This window comes from Vigna umbellata, chromosome 6 (genome assembly GCF_029865625.1).
Source record: "Vigna umbellata cultivar VRB3 chromosome 6, Vumbellata_1.0, whole genome shotgun sequence".
In the NCBI taxonomy this organism is placed as follows: domain Eukaryota; kingdom Viridiplantae; phylum Streptophyta; class Magnoliopsida; order Fabales; family Fabaceae; genus Vigna; species Vigna umbellata.
Genome location: NC_142170.1, coordinates 39599882 through 39612393, shown reverse-complemented (window position 1 = coordinate 39612393; position 12512 = coordinate 39599882). Strand labels below are relative to the sequence as shown.

At 34.4% G+C, this 12512-nt stretch overlaps 1 protein-coding gene and 1 pseudogene across 2 annotated transcripts in view; both read right to left on the bottom strand.

The window, feature by feature from the left end:
- LOC148197457 (putative 3-hydroxyisobutyryl-CoA hydrolase 3) overlaps nt 1-12512 on the bottom strand; it is a 104763-nt gene that overhangs the window by 6613 nt on the left and 85638 nt on the right. The window lies entirely within an intron of this gene.
- Nucleotides 602-3981, bottom strand: LOC124845231 (plasma membrane ATPase 2-like; annotated as a pseudogene). Its single transcript, XR_015780244.1, has 5 exons — nt 3976-3981; nt 3241-3403; nt 2916-3153; nt 1599-1642; nt 602-982 (listed from the first exon to the last, which is right to left on the bottom strand). The product of XR_015780244.1 is annotated as a plasma membrane ATPase 2-like (transcript).

Here is a 12512-nt window from a genome sequence, read left to right as displayed (position 1 = left end):
CTGTCAACGTTCATCTCCAAGCTTTGTGTTATCTTCTTACCTCGAGACAACCAAGCGAGAGGGTAGTTCAGAGCCTCAATTCCCTTATATATGGTAAAGGGCTATCAATGGGATAACCATCGGCCTTCATGTTGGGGGAGTCGATGGTATATATATATATATATGTATACACTAATGCCGAAAAGGCTTTTTATACCTGTTAAAAAAAGCTTTTTATACCTATTTCAAGTTGGTATGGAAATATAAAAAATTTTCTATTTTTACATCGATTATAGAACAGGTATAAAAGTTTGAATTCACACTTGCTAATTTGATATCAGGTATAAAAAAGCATAAAAAAAAATTCATTTTTATACCTGCTGATTCCACAAATAGGTATAAAAGAATATCACTTTTACACCGTTATAAAAAAAAATAAGACTTATTATACATTTATAAAAGTGACGTTTTGTTTTTGAATATTTAATATTTATGTGCTATTATTCATATCCAGACCTGCATAAAATTCAATTTCATAATACAGTCTAAACAATCAATAACAAGAAAAATAATTAATACTATTTCTATTATTAACACATCAAAATAATTTCTCAAAATAATATTAACCTAACAAAGTCCCTAAATATATTTACATAACATAATTACACATAAAATAGTTCCTCAATTCAAAATATAATATTGAAACATCTAATCATCTAGAAACTATTATACATAGAAATTAAAAATTACATTGTCTGGAATCCAACTTAAAAAATTAAAAATTACATTGTTTATAACTCAATAACTTTTATTTCTAATAGTTAATAGGCAACTTGGAGAATTTGATAGGCAATTAATCACTCGGAGAATTCGATTGGCAACTTATCACCTAGACTCAACTTTAAAGCGTGAATCATATTCTTCTAGTAGATCAAACTCAAATGCAGTCATGTCAATAACTCGAACCAGTCTCTTATCACCCACATTTCCACTTCCACTAGACCTTTAAATTGAAGGTAGAAATAAAATTATAGAAAAGCACCGAATGCTGATTCTATATATGCAAAAAGGTTAGAGTAATAAAACAAAACAGTAGAACAATATACAGAAAAAAAATTTAAAAAGCATTACAACAGTTTTATGTAAAAATTGTTATAATGGATATTCACTAAAATATGAAAAAGTAAAAAGGAAAGTATATAAAAATAAAAAAAATTTACTCCAATTGTCACTTCAACTCAATAACTTATTATAAAAAATTTAAATAATTGTATGTAATTTTTGTTAAATAAATTATACGAGATTACAATTTTCTGTATAAGAAGGATTTTCCTCAAAAATTCATACAAAATCAGATTGTTGCCTGTGTCTTTGTCGCTTTTTTTCCCAATAATTTTCAGGATACATAAACTTGGCATTATCGCTGACTGAAAGAAATGTCATTGTTCAAATTAGATAGCAATTTCATTCAAATTCTTTGCATGAACTGAATGAATAACAATAAGGCAAAGTACAAAGGACTAAGAATAAAATAACAATATAGAAAGTTATATAATGATTACATATCATAACTCTTGTTGAAGAAATAGAGATAGAGATATAGTCAATGCATTTCTTACCACAAGTAAACTGAAGAGAGAACCAATTAAAGCCATCACAAGTCCTGAAATTACAATAAAGGTATAAGAAAATCACTTCACAAAACTGTTATATCGGTTTATATTATATACTTTCAATCATTTATATTATATAATATTAGATGATCGGGTTGAACAAAACGTCAAGTGATTATTTTAAATATCACATAATAATTTCGTGCCACATTTCACAAAAAAGCACTACCATAAATTTTCTCCACCATAAAAAGCACTACCATTGAGAGAATCTGCACCGTATTTTAAAATAGGCTGTATTTTACAATTGATGTTTTAAAATAATAAATTTATTATATAAATAATATCATGAGACAAAAACTGGGAAGAATTAATACAAAGCAAAGAACAATCGCCAGTGCCAAATGTACTCTTCATATCTGTCAATATTTTACTTGCTCTGTTGAAGAAGAATAAGCAACTCAAATAAGTCTAAAACTACATATAACTATATATCTTTCCAATAAAATTAATGAATAGAGAAGACCCAAGATTGCATTAAGTTGCAACAAACAACATCCAAAGTTTCATTCTCTTTCCTTAATAAAGCAATTTTCGGTTTCAATGGTCACTCTCAGACTATGAAAAAGTATGAGTAGCACATATGAGAATTTATGATGGATGTGTGGTAACACAGGAAAAGATAATATACAAAATGATTGTATTCAAGAAGATATTCATTAATGTTTCAGCAATTGAGGAAAAATTTAAGAAAATCAGTTAAAATAGTTTGAACAAGTACAAAGAAGGCCACTAAAAACAACAGTGGATAGAATAATTTGCATGGCTTTCGGTCCTATGAAACAGAGGAGAGGGAGATCAAGAAGGACAATGGAATTTATTAAAAGGAATGTCATGTTAAACATCTTTGAGGACTTCGTATTTAACCATGCCAATAACATCACTTGATCAATGTTACAAACATAACCTGTGGGATATGGCTTTTGTTGTTATGTTCACTCATACAATATGAAACTAGCACTGAAATTTCAAATTATTTTCATACAAAGTCTACATGTGAAGATCAAATATAAACGAAATTAGCAGGGAAAAACAATACATTTTTAAATTGGTATGGGGTGTCTGCATGTTGTTGATATTCCAATGTACCTGATCACACTTTTTTTAAATTTGCGTAACATGGAAGGTTTAGACAACATGTAGCAGTATGATGCTTGTTCAAGCATTTAAAAAATATTTAACGATAATGGTTCCTATGTAGGGATTTGCCTTTTACTACCTCCCACAATTAGAAAAAGAAGTTAGAACTGAATGTAGGCTCACCGTGTAATTCTTCATCCCTTGGAATATGGCTCGACTAGTCAATACAGCACTGATGATAACACTTTGACCAGGTTCAGTTAGAACAATGTCAGAAGCACTACGAGCTGTGTCAGTAGCATCAGCAACAACTATTCCAATATCTGCCTTTTTAAGAGCAGGAGCATCATTAACCCATCACCAGTCATCCCACATAGGTGTTTTCTAGCTTGTAAACGTTTCACAATCTCATATTTGTGTTCTGTATTAAACAAATGTCAAGTCAAAGAAATAAAAAAGAGAATTATACCATATGAAAGTAAACCATCAGAAAACAATGGTGTTATACCAGGAAAAACACCAGCAAATCCATCTGCTTTTTCAATCAAATCATCAACTAGCAAGGTAGCAATTGATTCATCCTTGTTTTGGCCTAGTAAAGCGGACGAGGGGTACATGTTGGTTCCCATTCCCAGATGGCGCCCTGTTTCTTTTCCTATTGCTAAGATCACCTAAAAAAATTGATACACATAAAGATATTATATTATACTGAAAAATCCATAAACAATCTTATTATTATGTTCAACGCACAAGTGATTCACCTAAAAGTTATAAGACTTTCTACAAAGATTGCTTCACAACAAACTATACAAATGATTAGAAATTCAAGCACTTAGTGGAGAGGCCAAAACTGTTAATATTAGCCACACTTGTAATAACAAGTGTTATTCAAGTTGGAAGCAAAAGTATTCCTTCCTGTACTTTCTTAACTTCAATTACTTAACCAACAGCAAGATTGACACCAATGTCATTACATTCATCAATGTTAGAATTTAATATAAAAAAATATAGAGCCATCAAAAGCGACATTAATGTATTACTTTCTGCCTTTGAATATATAATACATTGCAGGGGACAAATACCTGTTATCATTTTAACATTTACTCCAAGGTTAATGCCCTTCTTATTGTCTCAGCACTATCATGTCTAGGGGGGTCAAACAGAGGCAAGAGTCCAAGAAATTGCCAAGGCCCTCCTTGTGTTATTGCGGAACCCTAATCGATCTTGTGTTATCGTGGAATACATCCATGGGCATTTCCAACTTTATACAGATCGCGGACCTTACGAGAATCCCTAAGTTCAAAGGAAGGCGCGAAATCGAGAATGAAAGCACCAAAATAGAGATCAGACTCTCAGAAACCCTAGAAAGGGGAGAAACTCAAAATGAACCGATCGGTTCAAACGCAAGATTAAACGGTGGAAAAAGGTTTAATCGATGCAAATGAGGCTTTCATCGGTCATATTTGAAGAACAAAGGATGGAAAGGTGTCTAAACAGAAGAAATCAAAGATTGAACAGTGTAAATGGTGGATGAAAATACCTAAAGGATGAAGGAACCCTAGGATGAAGAAGATGTTCGGTGAAAAATATTGAATGAAGAGGAATGAGGCGCGGTTTGCAGAGATGCTAGGGTTTGGAGCTGCGGATCTTGTGTTGACGAGCAGTGGTTTGGCGATCTGGAAAGGGTCGCCTGCGTTGCGTACGTCGAGGGTCTCGAACTCTGCGGAGAAGAAGTGTCCAAGAAAACTAAAAGAAAAGAGAAGACGGGCACACAGTGAAGCGTGAAACGAAGGTCTTGACATAATATCAAATATTCAGTACCGGTTGTAAATAAAAATTAGGTATACAAAATATATCATTTATTACGATTTTACCACCGAACTATTTTTATACCTGTTTTATGTACGAATGACATGAAAAAAAAATTTCATTTAAGATCCTGCCACCGCATATTTTTTATACTATACTTGATAAATTTCAACAATATAAAAGTAGCTATAAAAAGTCAATTTTATACTAATATATATATATATATATTGATACACAACTTCATACTCAATTTTATAAAAAAAATATTAATCAAACTTATGTCCAACCAATGTAAATATTCTCCAAAAAAAAGTTACGATAAATTCAAGTAATACAAGCATCACAAATGTATTTGCAAAAGAAGATTTTTTTCTAAGGGTGATAAATTCTCCACCTTCCAGTTGTTCAAATTAGTTACGCAAATAACTCTCACATTAATTGTATTGCATATATTTGTGGACCACGTTATGGTATAATTATACAGTTGACTTAAAACCCATTAATTATTAATTATCGAATAAGTTGTTGAACTGTAATACTTATATTTATTAAATTCGAAATACTTTTTTTTTGGTAACTTTTTACTTTGGAATTTGGAATGAATATTTAGATCATAAAAATATTTTAATTTCATGAGCTGAAATTGTATTCTCGATCGCACATTTCATTAATTACACAGTAAATTTTGGAGCCGTTCTTGTATTAATGGAATTCCTCTGTATGAATTGAAGAGTAATTCATTTTAGATAAGATCATGCAAAAGTACACCTATGGCCATTATAAGTTGTAATGTTTATTTTCAGTTTAATTTTATGGACCTTTGTGATGTGCAAAGGAAATAGGAAATATTTAGGTTTAATAGGTTACTTTTATACTCGATTTTAAAAGTAAGACATTAGGTTGTTGAGATAAACTTAAATTTTAGAGTTTTATTAATAAATTTATTTAAATCTTATTTTATTAGTTTTAGGTCAAGTAATATTTAGTTTGATTTGATAGAGATAAAATAAGAATTGGTAGTTATGATTTTCTGTTTATTTAGGTAGAATATTATTTTATGATAGAATAAGCAGATTTTATTTTGAAGACAATTGATATTTTATTTTCAGATTTTATTTTTATTCTCGTAATATTGTAAGTGTTGTGGCTATTTAAAGCCCTTCAATTATAATGAATAACAAGACTCAATTTTAGTAAAATATCTGAGTGTGTATCGTGATATTTTCCCAACAGTGGTATCAGAGCTTTATGCTCTGAGTACCGAGAGAGAAATTAAGAGAGAGGAGAGAGTCAAACACCGTGAGAGAAAAAGTGAGTGCTTGATTTTTTTGTGAGAGAGATGACAAAGGTATTCAATGGGATGAGTGTGCCACAATTGTCGGAAAATACCAATTACGACAATTGGTCTTTGCAGATGAAGGTTCTTCTTGGATCCCAAGATGTATGGGACATAGTGGAGGACGGGTACATTGAACCCGCGGATGATGAGCATCAGACTGTGAAACAGATTGCTGCATTGAAGAAGACACGAGTGAAAGACAGATCGACTTTGTACTTTCTGTATAATGCAGTGGATGAATCTGGATTCGAGAAAATAGCTAATGCAAAGTCAGCAAAAGAAGCATGGGAAATTCTGAAGGTGGCATACAAAGGAGATACTCGTGTGATGCAGGTTCGAGTACAAGCTCTCAGAAGAGAGTTTGAACATATGGAGATGGATGAAAATGAGGGAATTGCCGATTTTATAGCTCGAGTGCAGAAGATGGTCAACCAACTCAGAATGAATGGAGAAGAGGTTCCTCCTAATCGGGTTGCGGAAAAGATCTTGAGAAATTTGACGGATGATTTTGAAAGTATCGTGGTCACTATTGAACAGACAAAGGATTTGTCAACTCTCACTGTGGAGGAGTTAGCTGGGTCATTAAAAGCCCACGAATTGAGGAAGAAAAAGAAAAAGAGGGAACCCAACAATCAATTACTACATGTACAGTTTGACTCGAATAAATCTCGGATTACTTAGAGCCGAGGTCCTGGCGGTAGATGGCGAGGAGGACGAGGACGAGGTGGACGTGGCCGAGGTAGGATTAATGAAGATCAAACCGATCACCAGAATTGGCATGACCGAAGACAAGGAAAAGACCGAGGAGATCAGTCAAGAGTGGAGTGTTTTAAGTGTGGCAAGTACGACCACTATGCAAACGAGTGTACGTCAACAAAGTGCTACAACTGTGGCAAGTTTGGTCATATTGCAAAGTATTGCAAGACCGAGACAAAGGGGGAGACAAATCTCGTTACTGAAGATGCAGAAGAAGATGCATAAGAATTGTTGCTGGTAAAGAGCTCGGATGCAGTGGACATGGAGAGCCCAATCTCAATAGTGGATGAACTGATCTCGGTAAAAGGTGTGGCAAATGTGGAAAAGGAACTCAAACAAAAAGATGAAGAGATTCAGCGAATAGGGAGGCTTCTGGATGAAGCTAATGAAATTAGGAATAAACAGAGGGTTGAACTTGAGGAGTTGAAGAAGGCGGCTCTTGAAAAGGAAGATAAAGCATCTAGCGTTTTTGAACTAGATAAAAATAGGGAAGAAGATGAAGAAGAGATGAAGGATGATGAGATTTCTACCAACTCGGTATGGTATCTAGATAGTGGAGCAAGCAATCATATGTGTGGGAACGAGAACTTTTTTTATGAATTCACCAAGGTGGAGGCCAAATTTGTGTCTTTTGGAGATGACTCCAAGGTGGCCGTGAAAGGGCATGGAACAATTCAGCATATTCAGAATAATGGACGAGTTGAAGAGATTAGGGATGTTTATTATGTTCCAGAGTTGAAGAGCAATATTTTAAGCATGGGTCAGATAATTGAAAAAGGTAATTCAATTTTTATGAAAAATCAGGTACTATATTTAAAGGATAAGCATGGTCGTCTAACAACTCAGGTAAAAGCAAAGAAGAACCGGTTGTATGAAGTAGAGCTGAAAATCTTGGAGAGAAGATGCAAGCCTGGTGTGGGATGATGCACATGGAAAGCAAAGAAGGAAGAATTTAAGTTTATGGGGAAGTTTGTTGAGATAAACTTAAATTTTAGGGTTTTATTAATAATTTTGTTTAAATCTTATTTTATTAGTTTTGGGTCAAGTAATATTTAGTTTGATTTGATAGAGATAAAATAGGAATGAGTAGTTATGATTTTCTGTTTATTTAGGTAGAATATTATTTTATGATAGAATAAGCAAATTTTATTTTGAAGACAATTGATATTTTATTTTCAGATTTTTTTTTTATTCTCGTCATATTGTAAGTGTACTGGCTATTTAAAGTCCTTCAATTATAATGAATAACAAGACTCAATTTTAGTAAAATATCTGAGTGTGTATCGTGAGATTTTCCCAACATAGGTTTCCAAGTTATGAAAATTGTGTAAATTAAGTCATGTTCGTTAGGGTGGTAGGAACAGCGTTAAAGGTTAAAAGATGTGGAAAATTATTTATCCAACGTGGCAAATGCACATATTTTAGTTTTGGCCAGGTATGAAAATGTCCTTTTTATTTGGAAGAACCAAATGCAGACAAATTTGGGCCCAACATTTTAATCTCCAACGAGCTTAGGGGAAGGAGGTGATCTGAAGGTGGGTGAGCTGAGGTGGGGTGCCCTAAGTTGTTCGTTCTAACTCAGTCTGTGAAGTTCACTGTTTCTAAGGTGGGTGCCCTTAGTTGGGTGGTTGGGATTAAGGTGGTTTTGTAGGTGTCGAGGAAGCAGTATTGTGTGGTTGGTGGAGCCAATGTCAATGAATCAATGCTCGTCTTGCTCATGGGAGACCTCGCGTGGTGGTTCATTTGGAGGAATGGTTGGCAGCCAAATATGCTATTGTGGAGAGCTTGTCGTATTAAGATTTGCAAAAACTATTAAGAACCAGGGGAAGCATTTTTGGGTGCCCTAATTACAAGGTATGTTTTGTACGTGGTGTTTTAATTTTGGGGTACATTAGTTCGGTTTATCCTGAGATGTTTTCGGTTGAATGTTTTGAATAACGGAGTCGAAACGAGGAAGTGCGAGGATGTAATTTCTTCAAATGGCGCACTGAAGATTACATAGATGAAAGAGATAGTACAATTGGATGGCAAAGGAGAAAGATAATTTGTTTGGAAAAATCACTTGTGGTTTGTCAAAGAAGGGAGAAGGTGTTGTTGGGGTTTTTATGTTTGATGGGGTTGATTAACATCATCCTTGTATGTCTTTTGTTTTAATTTTGTTCAAGTGGTGTTTGATGGGGTTATAATGTAATGTTTGTTAGTTAATGAAAATTTTAGTTGTAATGACATTGTTCGTGCAATGAGATTTTGTTTGTGTTATTCTTCAAGTGTAGTGATAATGTGTTATGTAATTTACATTGCCCTGTCATTGATAGCCAATAAAAGTGTTCCATAACTATATTTTTCACTACTCTGGTAAATTAATAATGAAATGAAGTGAATGAACATCACATAAAGCTATAGACTTCCTTGATTTTTCATCAGCATAAAGCTATAAAAACCATCAATATTAATAATGTGTTCAAACCATCAATATTAAAAAGGTTTACAAAGTTAATGAACATCACATAAGAAGCTGCCAAACCATAAATTTTAACAACCTGGCAAACATTGCAGGTTATAGTTTGAGAAGATAAAACATCAGAGCTGTTCCAAAATGATATCATATTGATGATTAAAGATCACTTAAGAAATTACATCACAGATCATCCATAATACATGACATCCAAAATATAGTTATATAGTGCATAATACATCACATCCAAAATAATATTGAAGGTCAAACATGACCTGAATATGTCTTAGCAAAACTACTTAAAGTTGAAAGTACATATCCAAAATACAAGTGAAAGTTGAACAATTTTTAAAGTGTTGTTGTAGTGTGATCGGTCTGGGGTTCTTCAGTAATTTGACTTGTTTGAGTGGGTTGTGGTGTAGCTTGGTGGTCTTGTTCTTGAGTAATCTGACTTGCTTGAGTGGGTACTGCTATAGCTTCCTGGTGTTGTTGTTCAGTTGGTTGAATGGAGTGTGGTGTTGCTTTCTGGTGTTGTGCTTGAGGGCAATTAGTTCTTCTATGCCCTAGTTGTCTACAAATGCCACATCTCTTTGGGATTCCAGTTTGTCCAAGTTGTGTATCATCCTTTTTTTGCTCCCAACACTCCAGTCTTCTTTTTCTTCTTGGTCTACCTGGCAACACCCTTTTCGGAGGAGGAAAAACATCAGCATATGAAGTCCTTTCCCATAGTTCAGGTCCATTGATAGGGAAAATTAATGGAATGTAAGTTTCTTCAAAAGTAGAGGTTCTAAACCAAATTGGGATGTAGTCTTATGGATTGAAGTTTAAAAACCTCATGGCAGTGAGTGCATGACAACAAGGTATTCCTGTTACAGTCCACTTCTTGCCTCTTTTCTCTACATCAACCACGAACTTTTCAGCAATATTGCAAGTATGGCTTATCTCAAAAACTTGCATACCTGACCAACTGCCAATGTATTCAAAAAAAATATCAGGAAGAAATTTAGAATGGAATCAGTCAAATGGAAAATGAGTAAGTGGTTTTGTAGTTTACTTACTTAGGTATCCAATATTGTGTCTTCTCTAACTCTTTCTTTAGTCTCTTTTGAATTTTGGGACAAATGCCACCATGAAAATTTCTTATCTTCTCTCTATTGGATGCCCACCTCTTCATCAGGTAACTACGAATCTCTTCCAACATTGTTATGATTGGTTTCCCCCTAGCATCTAAGATGACACTGCTAAAAGCTTCAGATATGTTATTTACAAGTGTGTCACAAGCAGGTGTTCCTGAAAATCTTGACCTAGACCAAAATCTGCAACAAGAGAAACTTAAGTATTTGTAAAAGAAATATACATTAAGCCAAATATGAAATGTAATGTAAACTTGAAATGTACTTGCCTTGGTGGAATAGCTATCAAGTGTTTAAAGGCCTCTTCGTTGACTTTCTTGATTTGTCTCATCACTGATTCCCAAGCTTGGGGGTGTGTTGTTGCTGCTGCCTTCCATAGTAATTGTCTGAGATTTATGCCAGGATATTTCTTCCTAAAATTTGCATAAATGTGCCTTAGACAGAAATGTTGGTCCACACCAGGTAAAAGTTGTTGTATAGCTGGCAGAAGTCGCTATGACAGTAATGAATGAAAGTCAGTTTTAAATTGGGAAGGTGAACATCCATAATCAATGAAAAAGGTACTTATTTACTTACTTTTTGTTGATCTGACACAAAGGTACACCTTGAACATAATCCCCCTCCTCCAAGATCATCAATTAACCATTCTGAAAACCATGTCTATGTTTCCTTATTCTCTACTTCAACAATAGCATATGCCAAAGGTATCATCTGGTCATTCCATCTCTTCCAACAGCAGTTAAAAGCTCACCTCCATATTTGCCTTTTAAAAAACATCCATCCAAATGTATGTCTACATGAGACAAAGTTGTCCTTACATGCTTTGAAACACACATAAATTCTTTTGAATATAACCTTATCCTCATATCATTCCATACTCAATTTCACTGTTGACCTAGGGTTTTACCTCAACAATTCTTGTGCATAATCATACAGTCTTTCATATTGTTGTTTGAAACAACCATCAATGTTGGTTGTTGCCATTGCTTTTACCTTAGTTATTGTAGACTTTGACACACTAATGTTCCATTTCTTAGAAAACTTACTGTGGAGATTTTTCAGATTTATATCTGGATTTGCTTTCATGCTCTTCTCTAATTTGCCACTTAACCATTTCGAGATAATTAAACCAATGTTGAATTCTCTACTACATGTATGCCTGTCTATGATCTTCCTTAGTTGCCATGTACTTTGGGTACTCCTATATGCATAGTATGCATACCATAGACATTTCCCTTGTGAACCACAACATTTAACACAAATTGTCATTCTTAGAAATCTTCAACTTCCTACCATTATGTACTCCATAAGTTCTAATTGCATCATTGAAATCTTTTTTTTCAGGAAAGTATTTCCCAGTTCTCATTTATATTCTTTCATACTTACGGGCTCTGAAAAGATCCCAAAATCTCCATTTCAAAGACTTTCATCATCTGAGTCGTCACTTGCATAAATACTGCCACATCTATCAAATTCCCACTCACTATCAGATAAGCCCCTGGCCTGTACATGGAAGTTTGATGTAGTGCATCCACTTCCTGTACCTATTTCAACAAACACACTACCTTCACAATTTTGTGGTTGAAGTTGTTCATCAACATCCACACCAACATCCATAAATTCATCTTCACTAACAAAAGCCTCTCCATCAGACCCTATCCAATTACTAACATCAAACTCCTCCTGCATATCGTCAGCACCTTCTGTCTCATGGCCAACTTCACCAACATCACCAACTTCAGCATCTTCAGCACCTTCACCACCTTGTCCAACTTCACCATCAATACCACCTTCACCCTCTTTTCCAAGTTCAACAACATCACCACCTTCACCCTTTTTTCCAAGTTCAGCAACATCACCACCTTCACCCTCTTTTCTAAGTTCAGCAACATCACCACCTTCATCCTCTTCTCCAAGTTCAGCAACATCACCAACATCTCCAACTTCTCCAAGTTCAGCAACATCACCACCTTCACCCTCTTCTCCAACTTCAGCAACATCTCCACCTTCACCCTCTTCTCCAACTACAACAACATAACCACCTTCATCCTCTTCTCCAAGTTCAACAACATCTTCCCCTTCACCCTCTTCTCCAACTTCAGCAACATCTGCAACTTGTTGGTGATTTCGGCAAGTGCACCAAATCGTTTCAAGTAATAAACCGGTAAGATCGAGTATCATTTTCCCAAGAGACTCGTAACACTAGAGAATTGTGCGATTAACAACTCATTTAGACTCAAGAACGTAACATTCATTTACAAGCATGTGCAAGAAAGATAAATTTACAC